The sequence below is a fragment of the Lepidochelys kempii genome, chromosome 3, assembly GCF_965140285.1.
Source record: "Lepidochelys kempii isolate rLepKem1 chromosome 3, rLepKem1.hap1, whole genome shotgun sequence".
Classification (NCBI taxonomy): Eukaryota; Metazoa; Chordata; order Testudines; family Cheloniidae; genus Lepidochelys; species Lepidochelys kempii.
In genome coordinates, this window is record NC_136382.1 from 159235520 (window position 1) to 159253346 (window position 17827).

At 43.5% G+C, this 17827-nt stretch overlaps 1 long non-coding RNA gene across 1 annotated transcript in view; it reads left to right on the plus strand.

Annotated features, from left to right (window-relative positions):
- The first annotated feature begins 125 nt into the window (after positions 1-125).
- Positions 126-17827, plus strand: part of LOC140908311 (uncharacterized) — a 39865-nt gene continuing 22163 nt past the window's right edge. Inside the window, exon 1 of the long non-coding RNA XR_012157831.1 lies at positions 126-233. This is a non-coding gene — a long non-coding RNA (uncharacterized LOC140908311). The remainder of the gene's footprint in view (positions 234-17827) is intronic.

Consider the following 17827-nt stretch of genomic DNA (forward strand, 5'->3'; position numbering starts at 1 on the left):
CTCCAGGCAGCCGTGTCACAGCGCCACTTGCAGGCCTGGCGGGATAGAACTACCCGGGCAGCCTCCTCCGCCTAAAGAGCCCCTCCCGCTTTGCCGCCTGTCGGGAGGCGAGCGCACTCATTGGCTACTGTACTGCTCCGCCCAGTCTGCCGATGGCTGTAACCCTGAGGCGTGAAGGCGGCTCCCGGAGTCGCTGGTTCTAATCTCAGGCTGGATCCCGCTGCGGGGCTCAGGTGTGTATCCCTCAGCCAGGCCTCCAGGCGGCTGGATTCTTGCGGGCCCCAGCCCGGGTGAGTGGCTGAGCAGGGCTCAGGCCCAGGGCAAGTGGCTTCAAGTCCCTGCCCTTGGGGAACTTTGTAGTCGTGGCTGCCTCGGTGGCTGCCCCAGCTGCTAGGGTCAGGAGACTATGTGAGAATCTGCCCTAGATCACATCAAACTGTCTTTTCTGTCCGCCTTCCTGCAGAAAAAAAATCTTGAAAATGTGAAGCCACTGCAGCCCCAGGGCTCAGAAACAGACCAAGTTTTGTTTTGTTTTGGGGGGATGCTCGGATCATAATTTTGAAACGTTTACTGGTGTTGGCAATACTGGGCTGCTATGCAAGTTCATATGTCTTTGGACTCTATATCAGCTTAAAAGCCCATTGCCTCAGGTTTCTGGCTCAGATTTGAACCCTGGCCTTAAAGAAGCTAGGTTCTGCTCTGGGTGAATGATAACATGGGGCAAACAGGGAGGAAATCCCTGAGGGGATGATATTAAAAAAAGATATGGCCTCAAAGGAGAGAGGCCTTGCAGAAAGATAGTGAAGGAGCAAGGCTGCATGGAAATGAAACAATGCAGAGGGGGTGAGGGAGCGTGGGCTTGTGGGGAGTGGACATAAGAACAGCCATACTGGCTCAGATCAAAGGTCCATGTAGCCCAGTATCCTGTCTTTGGCCACAGTGGACAGTGCCAGGTGCACCAGAGGGAATGAACAGAACAGGTAATCATCCAGGTAATCGCCCATTCCCAGCTCCCCAGTGGGAGGATGAAGGGCTGTGAGAGAGAAAGGTCTATTGAGAACATGGGGCCACAAGAGAGCCAAATCTGGATTTAAACTTGTAGTAACTAGCAAACATGATCACAAAAGTTATGTAAACCCTGTGAAAGGGAAATGGATTTCTTTTAAATTTTAAAGTATTTCAAGTTTTCCCAAGTTGGAAGACCTCTCATTAAGCTGGAACTTGGCTATGTGCAGAATAGAAACATCTTTAGGAAAAGAAAAAAAATCACTGGTTTCTCTGTTTAGCTCAGAAACACATCAGCCACAACAGACACTGTGTCTCAGGCTTAAACTGAAATTAAAGCTACTGATTTCAGCAAGAGACTACAGGTTATAGAATTATAGTGCTCCTAGGGACTCCTGTTTTTTTCTAAATTAATTTAACACTGATTAATTTTAATTTAAAAAAGAAAAGCAGGAACACTCATGCATGTTTTTCCCTGTTTAATTGTTTTAAAATTTATTTTTGCTTGGGCTTACTGATCTGTGATTGTTACCCATAATTGCAGAGGTAGAGTCCATGGCCAATCAGATTGCTCCCTTAGTCCTGCCCATGTTATAAAGCTCATCTAATTGCCCTTTTATAACAAACAAGCAAAAATAGCAGCGTTCTATTATCTGCCTTAGGGAGATATACTTAAAACCCAAAACTTCCAGATCTGAATCACAATGGAAGCTGTTGTTTCAGATTACTTATATTGAAATGAACAAACCTCAATGGCGTGGCCATAACCAGAAAAGCAGCTAGCAATGCGGGTCTACAATATGAGAAGCCAAAAATTAAGCAGAGCAGCTCCAGACTCTACTAATAAAAGGAGGAAATGCTAGCTATGGTTTTGCTGACCAAAAAAGGAATGGGAGGAGGGGGCTTGCAAGGGAAAGAGTGGGAGACTTGGCATGAGAGGAAGAAGTGAAGACTAAGGAGGTATATATTTCTCTGAGTCAGTAAACCAGATTAAAAGCTACAAAGAGTCCTGTGGCACTTTATAGACTAACAGACTTGCATCTGATGAAGTGGGTATTCACCCACGAAAGCTTATGCTCCAATATGTCTGTTACTCTATAAGGTGCCGTTGGACTCTTTGCCGCTTTTACAGATCCAGACTAACACAGCTACCCCTCTAAATCAGATTAGCTGGTTGTTACTGTGGAGCTCAACTGTGGAAGAGCCTTCAGTAGTTGTGCTGCCACAAGTTAATAAATTGCTACTGTGAATATTATATATAGTATCAACAATCCTGGTGGAAAGGGGGGAGAGAGGGAGTATGCAGCAGTGAGTGACAGCAGAATCTTCAGCCTAATTTTTTAAAGGTGGCCAGTCTTTTGCCTCATTTTTCAGGTACTCAACTTCAGACACCTTGGGTCTGACTCTCCGAGGTCCTGACCACCTCAACTCTTAATTGAACACAGTGGGTACATTGCTGGGGCCTAAGAGTGGCCTCAGCAGACTAGACAGTCCAGCCCAGATGGTCTGATTCTCTACTATCTTGCATCTTGTATAGTCCTTGACAGCTCTGCAAAGTGGGTGTAAAAATGCTACCATTTTGATTTGGTAGTGTTTTATGCCCACTGAAAGAGGTGGTAATCTTTACACAAGGTGTAAGGCAGTAGAAAATAAGGCCAAAAATATGTAACATTCTGCAGTTTAACTGCCCACCAGATTTAGGCCAAAAGTTTCAAAAGTGGCCCTTGATTCTGTGAACCTCAATTTTTGGGTGCCCGGCGTGCATCACTTTAGGTCTAATTTTCTGAGGTGAAGTCAACGGAACCTCTAAGTGCTCAGTTCCTCTGAAAATCAGGCTCAATTATTTGGTACCTAAAATCAGAGGTTATTTTTAAAAAAATGAGCCTTAGTGAATGACCTGTTCCAGGTATGTAATCTGCCACTTCACAGTGTTGTTTTAAACTTGTTTGGAGGCCGGACTATTTTCTTGCTGTGTTTGAAACATAGTCATAACTTTGAGCTTGATAGTTATTTATTTATAAATTATATTTTTGAATATGTCCAAAACTCCCCAAGTAATCTCCAGTGAGTACAGTGATAGATATGAATCCTAGAAATTTTTCAGTAGGCTGTCTGTCTAGTGAAAGTTATGTATACTGAACATTCATGTCTGTTGAGCCAATAATATTTGAGTACTTGGGAATAAAAAAGCAGCTCTTTTTAAACATAAGACAAAGGTATTGAACTTCTTCCTTTTCTTTTTTGGGCTCCTTTCTTGAATTGTGTTCTCGTGTACTTTCCATTTGAGAACTTATTCTGCTGACTATGACTCTTCCATCACAGTTAGGAAGTTGTATATAATATGTAGCCTCAGCTTTCTTTTCTCAGTCTCATTTAATGTATTCTAGCTATAGTCTCCTATACCACCTCAGATAATGCCTTTCCTTCCTGGGATTTTGTGCCATAAGAAACTGTGAAGAAATAACATAAGCATTGGTATAGCGGAGTGGATCTCACATGTGCTTTTCCCTCAGGCCTTCTCCTTTCATCTAACCTGCATGTGCATGATTAACAATGTCTCTTAGAGCAAGCTTCTACATGCATTGCCGCTGCAAGTTCGGCTCTGTATAGTTATATTTCTGTATCTGAATTCCACATGGTGCATTCTTTGTTTTATGTCTACCACCTTCCTTGTCATAAGTAAAATGTTGAAAAAAACCTTATATCATCACATTTTAGGGTTTGAGTCTCGGAGACGCTGAGCTCCCACAGCCCCTACTGACTTTAATGGGAGTTACAGATACTCAGCATCTCTCAGGATAAGGCATTTGTTTTCCTGTTTTTCATATTTTATGCTTTTGTCTAGACTAAGAAGCAGGTGCCATGATTCCATGTGCAAATATATTTTTCATTCCTGGATAGAGTCCACATGCTTAATTTCTAGAGCTTTGGGGTAGAACTTAATGCTCTTTTCTGTCATTGCAAAAAGACTGCTGCTAGGCCAAGCAAGCTCTTCATTGTATGCTATGTTAAATTATGGATGTGAATAGAAACAATAGGACAAACTCTGCTCTTAGTGACACTGTTGTAAATACAGAGTCGCTATTTTGTGCATATAATGTTGTAACTTAGAGCAGAATTTGGTCTAGCATGGTTGATCTCACATCAGGAGTAACGTGAAGTCCTTGAAGTTATCTGGGTATAAAAGAGCAGAGAGACTAGAATCAGGCCCAGTGACTTGGGACACCTATAGTAGAATGAGGCGCTACTAAGGAAGTTAGAATAAGATGATTATTACAGCCTAGAAACTAGTTCATGTTTAAAGTTGACATTTTAACTTTTGTTCATAGTAGGTCCAGTCCTGCTCCCATTGAAGTTAATGGCAAAACTCCTGTTAATTTCAATGAGAGCAAATTGGGCTTGGTGAGATCTCTGTCATAGCAGCCAGTGACCATCCCTTCTGTTCATTTGTGTATATTGTAATGCACCATGGGCTTGAACTGATCTAAATATCAGTCTGGCTAGGCAAGATTTTCAAGGTATTTAGGTGCCTAAAGATGCAGCTGAGCACCTACTGGGATTTTTGAAGTGTCTAAGCATGTTAGGTGGCTAACCTGCTTAGACATTTTTGAAAATCTCAAAAGACCTCTATGAACTTTTAGGCACCTAAATACCTTTGAAAATCTGGCCCACAATCACAAGCAACCCAAGCTCTGTGGTGGTTTATAACATGGACAACCAAGCCGTAATTCCTTTATTGCACTGCTCCTGAAGGAACACAGGTATGTGCTGCGCCTTTCTGTGGCTGTGTCCTTGAATCACAGTCTTAGTCTGAGCAATTACTAAATAGAGACATTTATTAATTATATTATTAAATAAATAAATGACTGATTTTCACTTCTGTAGCACCTTTCATCTGAGGATCTCTAAGGACTTTACACCAATAATCATAATGGTCTTACAAGATAATTAAGTATTGCTATAGCCATTTTACAGATGCTGAAAATAAGACACAGCGCGGTTAAGTGACTTTCCCAAGGTCACACAATAAGTTAACTGTAGAGCAAGGAATAGAATTCCGGAGATTTGATTGCCAGCCTTTTGCTCTAACCACTAGACCATTGTTATTTAATGAGGTGATTTTGCATAATATAATTGCAAGGATTTGTAGGCACATATTTGAATAGCCGTTAAAATATCAAGGGATGTATTACCACAAATGCATTTCAGCCTGCCGTTAACAGAAGTTGCTCTTTCACTTTCTGGGCACTGCTCTGAAAATTTTCACGCTACTCTGAATGTTTATCTGTTAGGGAGATATGTCCTTTTCTGTTAAGTGATGATAGTGCTCAGTTTAATCCCATCAGCGTAATAATTTATTCAAAGTAATGTGCTGTCATACAGGAGACATATGGTCGGGAGCAGAATCTATATTGTCACTACTCTGGCCATGGAGACTGAAAGTGTTATAGCAGTCCTAGAATTGGTCTGCAGGGAAAAGAACAGCATCTGGCTGCCAGCTCACGAAGCAGCAATTGTGCCGCTTTGCAAGCGGTCCAATATCGTTAGTATTAACTACTTGTAGATTTCATATCACCATTCAGTGGAATTTCTGAGCTTACAGAGGACAGGCCAGATCATCAGCTTGCGTAAACGGGAGATGCATTGATCTCTGACATTACTCCATAAATAGAAGAGAGGCTTTTACTTGACAGTAGTGACTTAGGGCTGGTCTACACCTTTGTACCACTAGAGCTATATTAAACTAGAAACTGATGTAGTAAAGCGGCACAGCCCCCCCAGGCGTGGACACTGTTATACCCGTAAAAAAATGCTTATGTGGGTGTAGCGTAAGTTACTTTATACAGGTATAACTGTGTCCACTCAAGGGGTTGTTTCACTTTATAAGGTATGTGTACACTGAAGCTGGAAGGAGTAAATTCCAGCTTGAGGAGACATACCAGCATTAGCTCTGATCAAGCTAGCATGCTAAAAATAGAGGTGTATCTGCCATGACATGACTGGCAAGAGAGAATAGCTGCCCCAGTACATAGCTGTGGTCTCAGCTGCGATAGTACTCAGGGATGCTAGCTGCTCCTGCTACTCTCACCACTACGGCTACACTGCTGTTCTTAGTGTGACAGCACGATAAGCGCTGGTGCAGGTATTTCCCCTTGAGCTGGAATTCACATTTTCCAGTTCCAGTGTAGGCATATTCATAGTGCATAGATCCCTGTCCCCCAAACTTTTTACCTTGTGCACCCCTCCTTACCCCGGTCCATGCCCTCCCACCACACACACACACCCAGAGCTGGGGCCAGGAGCGGGGCCATGGCTCCAGGAGAAGGGGGACGTGGATAGGAGTAAAGGGGCCGAGGCTGGCAGTTGGAGCTGGGGGGCACTCCCTCCCCACCCCCTGTGGGGGCTGGCCCAGGCCCCAGCCATGCTCCCCTGAACATTTCTCCATGCCCTCGTAGAGGGGCATGCCCCACAGATTGGGGACCTCTGGCATAGACCATCTCTTACATAAAGTACATAGTGTAATAGAATTGTTACAGGCTCCTTGCATGCTGCTGTAGAAAAGTAGGGCTGGAAGGGACCTCAAGAGGTTATGTTATCCTTCTCCCTGTGCTGAAGCAGGACCAAGTATGCCTAGACCACTCCTGACTGGTGTTTATCTAATCTGTTTTTAAAAACCTCCCATGGTGGGGATTCCACTACCTGTTCCAGTGCTTAACTATCTGTCTCGGAGTGGCATTGGTTGTTTAAAAGGAAAGAAGCTAGTGCACCTGTGACTTGTCAGCTGACCCCAGCTGGGCTTAAAAGAGGGCATCTAGCCCCCACAAGGGAGGAAATTGACCAAATCCGAGACTTGGTTGACTAGAGCCTGAGGGAGAGTCAGGAATGGCCTGGTGAGAGCTGCCTGCAGGGCTAATGAGAGGGGTGAAATGGGGGACAATTGTACTGGGGGCCCCTAAAATGTTTGTAATGTCTGTGTAAATAAAATGAAATGTGAGGGTGTGAGGCCTCAATTAATATGATAGACTGGGTCCCTAAACTTCTCTCAATGGGTCTAGTTGCCTGAGATCTAAGAGAGAGAAAAACATCCGGTAAGAGCTGCAGGGGTTGATTAGAAGGAGGGCAGTAATTGAGCTCATGAAGAGCTTGGAGGAAAGCTATTGGTGAGAACTGACCATAGCTGGGCAACCTCTGATGAGCAGAAGGCTTGGGCAGTGGCCTCTAGCAAAATGGAGAAGATCCAGCGTGGTCGGGGAAGCTGACCCTAGAGACAAGAGGGTGGTTGTGGGAGGATGGGATCCCCTGAGCAGCAGCAGGACCCTTGGGCAGGTAGGCCTGGAAGAGTGGAATACTGACAGAGGGGGAGCCCTCAGGGTGAAGGCATGAGTGAAGGGCTGAGGGAAGCCTACTCACTCAGGCAGTGTGGCCCTGGACTGGGGGCTAAGGAAACTGAGAACAAAATACTGCTATTGACTCTTGGGTGGGTGACTTGCTGGTGATATTCCTGAGAGAGGGGAATGAGGAAAAACTTGCTGATTGTTTAGCGTAGAAATTGGAAAATAGTTTTACTACGAAGTTTTGAGGGAATTGCTGCACTTGTGTACGTAACCCAGGGTGCCTGGGGTAGCCCTCACTGGAAATGCCAAGGTCAGGGCAGGCTGCAAAAGGGAGAGCAGATACTCCCAAGACTGGTGGATAACACTGAATTTAAACTCTCCAACCAGTCACAAACTCTGCTTCTGATCTCCCATGCTGGTTATCAAGAAGCAAAAAAGAAATCACACAGCCCCCTTTATTCCATTCCAGACATCTGGCTCTCAGTCAGCACACACGTCCAGTACCGTGAGAAGTTATTTAAAAAACTCTACTCACATATACAAAATGTTCGTCTGACCCCAAAGGGTCAGCTACGTTACCAGGTCAGTATAGGTTTGCATTTTACCCAAAATACCATGCTGCCAGCCAATCCTTTAGTGTCTAATACTAAAGGTTTATTATAAAGGAAAAAGTAAGAACAAGAAGTTGTTAAATGTTAAAACAATCACATAAAAACAAAGATTTCAAAGTCCAATATATCAGTATTGGTGAGCTTGCTGGCTTGAAAGTCCCTCTGGAACACATCCACAGCTTGAATGGGTCATTCAGTCCTCTGTTCAGAGCTTTGTTTGTAGAAAGGTTACTCCACAGGTAAGAAGCAGGCCTGAAGACAAAATGGAGGTGATGGAGCTGCCATTTATAGCCTTTTGCCATGCAGCTTGATTTCCTTTGTTCCAAACACAAGCTGCCCAGCACATGGCCTGGAAGCCTTAGAGTTCTGTCAATAGGCATGTCCCTGCATGCCTTGCTGAGTCATAAGGTGTATCCCTTGCCTTCTCTCAGTGGGTCAGTTGTATAGCTGATGTCCCTTGATGGGGTTGCAAGAAGGCTAGGCAGTGCTAATGCCAATCTGTCTGGGGGTGTCACCCAGATGCACAGCATAAGTTTGGAACTACAGATGTACCATACATATAACTTACAGTACAAAGGTGATAAACACATACACGAGATTATCATACCTGGCAAATTATGTCGCGTAAGGTATCTGCAAAATGTTATATATGGCATAACTCACTGCAATTTCACAATATTGGTATTCATAATATCCTAAATGTCCCCCAGAATCCATACAGTGTCAGTGTATGTGAATAAATTATTCCCAGATGTATTTTTTGTATTGGACGCTGAGAGACTGTTCCTTTGCATGGGCTATAGAAATGGGAAATTGAGGCAGGCACACTGGTCATATCAGTGCCTGCTGCAAGAGGGTGCCTGAGGAAAAGATTGCCTTATGATGATATCTAACCTAAATCTCCCTAGCTGCAAACTTCCCGTCCTACACTTAGTGGTCATGGAGAACAATTGATCACTATCCTCTCTAAAGCAACTTTTTACATATTTGAAGACTATTGTCAGGTCCTTCTTCAGTCTTCTTTTCTCAGGACTAAACATGCCCAGTTCTCTCAATCTTTTCTCATAGGTCAAGTTTTCTAAACCTCTTATCCAGGTTGTCCTTATCTTTCTTAAAGTGTGGTGCCCAGAACGGAACACAGTACTCCAGCTGAGGCCTCGCTAGTGCTGAGTAGAGTGGGACAATTACCTCCCATGTCCTATATATCAGTGGTTCTCAAAGCCGGTCTGCCACTTGTTGTGGAAAGCAGTGCGGGCCAAGGGACATGCTGGCTGCCCTTCCCGCAGCCCCCACTGGCCTGGAGCAGCGAACCATGGCCAGTGGGAGCCGCGATCAGCCGAACCTGCGGACGTGGCAGGTAAACAAACCGGTCCTGCTCGCCAGGGGCTTTCCCTGAACAAGTGGTGGACCGGCTTTGAGAACCACTGCTGTATATGACATTCCTGTTTTGTTAATACATCCCATAATATTTCCCCTTTTCACAACAGCACCACATTGTGGGTCACAAATTCAATGAGTCAACAATAACCCCTAAATCCTTATCTGCAGAATTGCTGCCCACCCAGTTATTCCCCATTTTGTATTTGTGCATATGATTTTTACTTCCAAGTGTAATACTTTGCACTTGTCTCTATTGAATTTCAGCTTGTTGATTTCAGACCAATTCCCAAATTTATCAAGGTCATTTTAAATTCTGATCCTGTCCTCCAAAGTTCTTATAACCCCTCCCACTTTAGTGTCATCTGAAAATTTTATAAGTGTACTCTACTTCATTATCCAAGTTGTTAATGAAAATATTTTTCAAACAGTTGTTCACATACCTTATAATTTTATCTAGCGCATATTTCCCTAGTTTGCTCATGAGACTGTCATGTGAGACTTTGTCAAAAGTCTTACAAAAGTCCGGATATTTCATGTCTGCTGCTTCTTCCTAATCCACTAGGCCAGATACCCTGTCAAAGAGGAAAATCAGGTTGGTTTGGCATTATTTGTTCTTGACATTCTGTTGACTATTATTTATCACCCTATTTTCTTATAGCAGATTGGAACACTGAAGGGGTATTTGTATTTCATAGAATGTTGGTGCAGGTAGAGTTTAGATTTACATTTAAAAGGAAGGTTTTAAAGGAGATGAATGAATGTTTTTATCCCCCTCCCCATTCCTGGAATGGCATGAAACACTCAACTTTGTTGTTCTAGTACTACAATATTGTAAACCCTGAAATATTACATATATAAAGCATGTATTACCCAGACTGGGAGTAGCTGTAGGGCATCATGCTGATTAAGAGGCCCAGTAGAGACATGTCTGAAAGCCAAGATCCTTGCCTTGAATTGTTTCCCCACACCCAGCTTGCAGAATTTCCATTATGCACCTTGACACAGAGGTCACTGTGTTGATCTGGGCCTTTGATAGGCTTAGTTTGTTGTTGCAAAGGAATTATATTTTCAAAGCTACCAATCTGGCAACTTTTATAAGATTTAAAATAGTTTCAAAAATAAGGAGGCCGGGGCGGGAAATGTGTGTAGGAGTCTGCATTAATTCCATGCAAGGATTTGTACTGTAACTTTATATGGAAGGGGATAAGCTCTGCCAAGATTTGAAATACACATCCAGATAATCTCATCCTAAGTGATTGAAGTATTTGCCTGTTATATTAGCAAGTATTGCTGACCTGTTTGTTAGTAAATACAAAGCAGATTATGAGCCTAATCTTGCTCCCACAAGAGTTAATGGCAAAACTCCCAGTGACTTTTACAGGAGTGGGATTGTGTCCTGACTGTATCAGATCAAGTCATGTCAAAAGTATATACATGAAGGATGTGAATTTATAAACAAAAATCTACAAGCTAGATTCTCTGCGGGCACAGGAGAGACGAGGGGCCATCAGGAAGCTGATTGTGGCTCCCTGAGTTTCCTCATGTCCCTGCTTGACCATCTAGCAGCTGAAACATAACCAGAGCTCAGTTCACTCAGGCCATACCTCCTCCTGGCCCCAATATACTTCCTGCCCCTGGGAGAGTAGTGTAGGAGCTAGCTGTGCTGGCTTTATGCTTCCAAGGGACTCCCCCATCCAGAGGAATTCCCAGCAATGGGGATGCAGCCAGTCTCTACTTCTTGTGCCACCTGAGCAGCACAAAGAGGTTGGAGCAAGGCTGATCATTTGCCTGTACAAACCAGTTGTTCATCTCCTACCATATTCTCCATTTTTCTTTAGAAACAGGGTAAGTCTGTGTTGTTGTAACGTTAACTTTCCTTCTGTACAGTTTACTTTTGTTGTTTTAAAACAATGATCATGAAAGGAAGATTGGCAAACATAGCATTTACTGTGCAAAAACGTACACACAGTTGCTTTGAACTAAATAAATTCCCTACAGAGGTGCGAAAGATTGTGAGGCTGTCACGGCCAGATTAAACAAAGATCAGTACAGGTGTTTTAACACCAGCTGTCCTGCAAATCTGGGTACCTTAAATTCTATGCTGCTGTGGCTAACAGCCTAGACGCTAACAGCCAGCCTACAGGCATGCAGGTCACACCATGGCTTCCACTGCCCATTTACTGTTAGTGACACCAGCACCCACCCCCCCAGTCCAAAATTGCCTCCACACGGTCTCCCTGCCGTGTCCAGCTCTCTCCTGGAACTCTCACAGAAAGTTATTAATTTGGTTGCTCCTTTAAAGAGACAGAAACAGCAGCTTGTTACCTTGACTGGAGTTCAGTCACTTCACTTCAATCAAAGCAGTGGGTTTGTTCAGATAAAATCTCTTTTTAATTGTTTTACTTTTTAAGTGAGTTCAAGTATAAGGGACAGGTAGAAAGGGGTACAAACAAAAATACACTTTTTAATGGCTAAGACCTGATGTAACAAGCAATAGTCTTTGTTCAAGGTAGGTTTCAGAGTAACAGCCGTGTTAGTCTGTATTCGCAAAAAGAAAAGGAGTACTTGTGGCACCTTAGAGACTAACCAATTTATTTGAGCATGAGCTTTCGTGAGCTACAGCTCACTTCATCGTGAGTTCATAGTGAGTTGAGCTACACTGAGCTGGTCAGACCAGCTGAAACTCGCTGCTAGATAGCAGGGAGTCCTTTGTGTTCTGGCATGAGGATGCTCTTAGGGTCACAGAGGCTTCCAGATCTTGGATGTCTTGCTTTTCACAGACAGAAATCTCTATGGTATGCACTTCTCTGGAGATATCTGCAGGCCAGCAGGGACCATACTATCTCTCCTCCAGGTCCACTAAATCAAATCACTGGTTTATGGGTGGTGATCAAGAATGTTAATGTGGTTTGCTGGGGATGCCTGCCACTGTATTGATTTTTTTTTTTATTATTATTGTTCCTTTAGAGTTGAAGACAGCTCCAAAAATATAAACCTGTGTATCTGACTCGTTATGTAGCTTCTCTTCCAGGAGGCTGTGAAATTCCCCATGTGTGGTGCACATTTTCTAATAAGCCTCTTCTACATGTGGAGTTGTAGATTTAACCATATACTCCTCAGTCTGGCCTTCTAAGATGAGAAAATGCGGAGGGACAAATTTGAAGGTGCTGTGTCAGTTAAACACTTGTAGTTTGGTATAAGGGAGTCGAAGTGTCTGATTCTGAGCTCTCGCTAGCTTCACAATATTGTGACACCATTGACTTTGATGGAGTTACTCTGAATAATTATGCAGGGAGCTCTGTGTGGGCCCTCAAAGAGCCCTGCTCTCATGAGGGAATTAAGTGATTAGTAAGTGGTAGCAGTTTGCTGTTTAAATAACTATAGTAAGTTGAGAATACACACTGGTTATACGTGTGGTGGAGAATTTTCCCGCATTGATACAGCAACCTCCTATCTGAAGAGTGGCAATGCTAACCTCAGAGTCTGGAAGTTCTTTTCCTCAGGGGCAGGATTAATTCAGTACCCCATAAATCTTATTATGTATTCTCTTCATTCCTCAGAGAAATATCATGAGGGTTAATTATTTTCCTGCTCTGACTCACAGTGATTCTGTGCCAGAGGATTCTGGCAGTAAGTATAATCCTAGTTATACCCCCAGTGAGGAGACCATTGTTAGTGATGTTGATGAGGAAGCATTAATGGAGGCTGAATCAGAGCGTGATGCAGAATCTGAGAGCCTTGACCTAAAGGGACTGGAAATCTTTTACTGATATGCTGCACTTAATAAAGCCTCACCAAAACCAGGGGTTTTATTTTTTTAAAATCAAAATGCAGATTATGGAATCTGTCTCTCTCAAGGCTCAGTTGTGCTGGAAAAAGGGAAGAGATTCACTGCTGGAGCACCAGTGCACAGTGGCATTCCCCTGGGGAGGAGTGCAGTGTAGAGAGGGTTTTAAATAGGAAATAGGAAATGTGCTTCACAGCACAACCATATCAGCATACTAGAATTGAGGCCCTCATCCTGGCCAGGCCCCACCAAGAGACACCCTTTCAGAGCTAATCAGCACGACAAGTAGAGAATGTGTTGGCCCCGGTATAGATATTGCTTTGGAGATGGAAGTGGCAGCAATAAAATACATTTTAAGCATTGTTTCTGTATTGCTTTTTTAAAAACTGAAATGATGACTGCCTGCTGCACGAGCATGCTGGGGAAGGAGGGTAAAAGGATTCCCTGTGTCTTCTCCCGCTAGCATACCTTCACAGGAGCAGGTATAATTGTAGTCCTTACAGTGTTTCATTTTCCCTTAAGTTATTACTTCTACTTCCTATTCTGTGGTTTCCAAGACCAGTTTAAATGCTGAGGGAGACACATGAGTCCTTATAGTGTTATTTCCCACAAATTGTGTTGGCAGCTTATTCGGAGGCATTCATCTCTTTGAGTTAGCACTGAAGGATTATGTTCCCAGCTCCAAGAAAGAAGCAGGCAGGATTCTCTCAGAGCACAGTCTTTTTCTGTGAGCCACTTGGGGAAAATGGAGATCTGACCTTCATTTCTCTGGCCTGACAGATCTCATTCTCTCTGTTGTCTCTGACCCGTGTTTACATGCTGAATTCTCTAGTTCCTCTGACAATTTGCATCCTTTCTTGTGCTTCCCCTGGTCTCTGTGGCACTGTGTGGCCAACTTCTTGAGCAATTCACCGTCTTCTCTAGTTTTCTCCAGACTGTGCAATCTTTGTAGCTATTCATGGTCTTTTCGGATGTTTTCTTGGCGCTATGCAGCCTTCTGCAATATCCCATTCAACTTGCAGTCTTTACTCTTCCTCAGTGCCTCTGGAAGCTCACATCTTCTCCTGATGTTTCCTAGCACCATATGGTCTGTCACAGATCCACAGGATCAGTGTTGTGGTCCCAGCTTTGGAATGATTTCTAGGAGGAACCCCTTTGTTGTGCCAGAATTCCTACGGGTCTCGTTCTTCCTCCCAAGTAAGCCACATGGCTTCACTGACTCCTTAGACTGGATCTCTGTGTCTTCAGCACTCCTCTGTGCCTGCAGCATGAGTTCGGTTTAGTGAGTCCAAGTGAGACAGACCCCCAGTGGAGATTTATACACTTTTTAGGGATTAATGCACCTCTCCAAGCATGTGCAGTACCACACAGTGTTGTCAAAACAGTAGGGTTTATTCGTCATCTAGAATACAGCATGGAAAATCATTAGGCTAGCATGGAGGAATGAAGGTTAAAGTATAGTCCATTCTGGTTAGCTCAGAGCCCAGCCAAGCTGTAGATGAACCCCATTGTTCAAGGTCCATCTACCTCAGTCCATCTGATCTTCTTTGTCAGACGCCCAGGTGTGCCCCAACTGCTTCCCGCAGTCCACACTTAACCCCCACTTCACACCCATCAGTGTTTTGTTCTCAAACTGGGGAAATGCTGCTCCACTTCCTGCAGAGAGATGGGACAATCTATGGTCATTGTTTGCTACGTTTCAATGACCGGGCAATTGAATCTACCCTCGTTTTCTCAAGAGCTCCCTTGATATGCGACTTGAGACCCAGACAACTAGATACCATTCACACATGTGTGATAGCCTGCCCTGATAGCAGACAGTCCCTTTACACCCACTAGGTAACAATGCAGCGTATGGGGAAGCTGAGGCCCAAACAGGACTCAAAAATATTACTTTGTCACATGGTCATTTATGGCAACTCGGCAACTTACAGCCTTTTACGGTATCTCATTCATCTCTATAGAGCACACAACTTTGCCTGAAAATTTAATGTTCATGGACACCATTGTGTTTGTGTGGGTGTCACAGTTGTCTTGTACCTTTACAACAGAATGCAAATAAGATTAATATGCATGCATGAACTGAACCTCAGCCAAGCTTCTAGAGCCCTACTCCTCACCTCAGGGACCTCAAAAAGGTGGCCCTCTCCTATGGCAACTAATATTATAGAGGACCTCTGGTGGCAAGGTCGTCTCCTCCACAATCCCCAAATTCAGCTGCAAGAGGCTGCGATAGTCAACACCTCCTGATGCAGACAAATAAGGCAGCTATACATTTTCTAAAACAAAGCAGGTTCTTCATAGAAGCAAAACAAAAGTTTAAAAGGAATCTTTGGCTACGTGGTCACTAATGTAGATGAGTGACAATGATCTGCACCAAACAAATTAATAAATACGGAAATGACTATTAAAGAGCAAGTGGTGCCTGTGAAGATCAGAGAGGAGGAAGAAGGGATAACAGGATAGTGCTGAGAGTCAGCTGGGAAAGATCAAAGAGAACCAAACTACAGCCAGGGTGCATCAGAAAAGGATGAAAGCTGCTAATGATGTGGGTGCTGGGAGACATCAGGTGTGTCAAGGGGATTGGAGGAGAATAATAGCTGCAGGTTATCTCAGAGAAGGCCTCTCAGTGACAGAGAAAACCAGAGAAGGCCTCTCCAGTACAGAGGATCCCATATAAGACCCTGAGCAGCTAAGGACATCAGAGAGAACATTCAGTGAATACCATGAACTACGCAGGACATCAAAGAAAACCACATATAGAAAGAGTATGAGTTGCGGGGGACCTTGGAGAAGGTCAGGTAGTGCTAGATAAGCTGCTAGTGAAAAAGGCTCTGAGCTGGAGGGCCTGTCCTTTATACTTCGGGTTCCTGTCCCTCCCCTCTGCTTCCGGCAGGGTTGGGGCATGGGTGTCCTGGCTTTGTCCACCAGGACGTGGTTGCAGCTGTCCCTCAGTCCATCTGGGCGGGAGGCCACACCCCCTTGCTACAGGTTGCACTAATGTACATTGGGACCAGCATTGAACTAGCCTCAGAATCAAGGTGCTACAACTCCTTAAGTAGGCACAATGCAGACATCAGCAATCCAAACTTTCTTCGTACTGTCTCCTTGCAATGTGCCTCATAGTTGATTCGGAAGGACCATCTTTAGCCGTGAGAGCATAGTTTTCTTTCCATGTCTCATTGGGTATGTCTATAAAACAACCTGTGCCAGACCTGTGTCAACTGACTGCTATAAAATTGTGTATTAGTCCAGGCTGGAACTTGGGCTCTGGGACCTTCACCCTTCATGGGGTTCCAGAGCTAAGGCTTAACCTATGCTGCAATTTTCTAACCCTGCAGCCTGAGCCTCCAAAGTCTGATACAGCTGACAGGTGTTTTGGGCCAGCTGTGGGTGTTTTGTTGCAGTGTAGACCTACCCATTCAATCCTTGGCCTCTCTGCTGGGATTACTAATCAGAGTGTCGAGTGGTATATTGATATGTACATTTGTGGACTGTGACCACCAACTCACGTCATATACAATAGGTCACTGAATAGCCCTTTTGTACATAACAAATGTGGACTGAATTCAGAGTGGTAATCTACAGTTTAAAGTCTCTATTTCAATTGTGACCGAAATTTTCTCCTCTCCCTCTCCTTTACTACATATGATAACTGTCTTACTAAGAGGGGCAATCCTGTTTTTTTATAAACTGTTTTTACCATATTATTATTCTCCCATCAGAAAGTTTTATATTCATTGAACACTGAAATGCAGCCACCTCTGACTTAGCTATAGAATTTACCAGCATCAGCAACACTGTAGAACAATTTAGGATACGAACTGAAGAATGACTTCTCCCAATGAAACTACAGCAGGAAACTTTAGATAAACCTGGGTATAATTACCTGAATTGGAATTCTGCCAGGATAACATTAACCTAAGCAGTAGTAAAGTTCTGACATTACACAGGGCAGCAAGAAGATCGAGAAGAAAATACAATAACACAAGTGGGAAGAAGCATCTGGGTAGAAGTTTTAGCCAATGACGAAACACAAACCTTCACTTCTAAGGATTGAGATATAAAACAGAAGGAACAAAATCAAAAGCAGAGGATGCTTCCGTACAGCATATGTGACGATGGCTAGCCTATGTAACTTGTTAAAAGCACTGCAGTAAAAAAGTATGCATATCTTACAAAATATCTGAGAGGTTACTTGGATGACTGGACACAATGATATTCAATCCCCTACCTAAAACAGACTATGTGAATGAGGACAAAAATGAAAAAAATGATCGGTCCTATTTCATGCCAGCACAAATATGTAAACGGAATCTGATAAGTGCTAAGTTCACTCAACTTCCACTGAAGTCATTTAGAACTGGGGTCAGACTTCCAGCTCAGAAGCGATGCCCAGTATCTTGTAGGATCAGGCCCCTTATAAATGCAAATATTTTTATTTTATAATTAAATGAAGAATGCAAGCACCACAGAATTGATGCTCTTGGGTCATTCCTTTTACACTGCCAGCTAGGCAACTATAAAGTACATTAATGACAGCTTTGCTTCTGATCTTGAGGATAGCAGCTAAGGGAGTTAGTTAGGAGAGCATTGTTGCCTCAAAAAAGTGAAATTAATAAGAATCCAGATTTTAATCATGCTGCCTTGAGAGCAAAATAAAATCAGTAACAATCAGTGTCTGGTCTTCAACTGTTACAATAAAACAA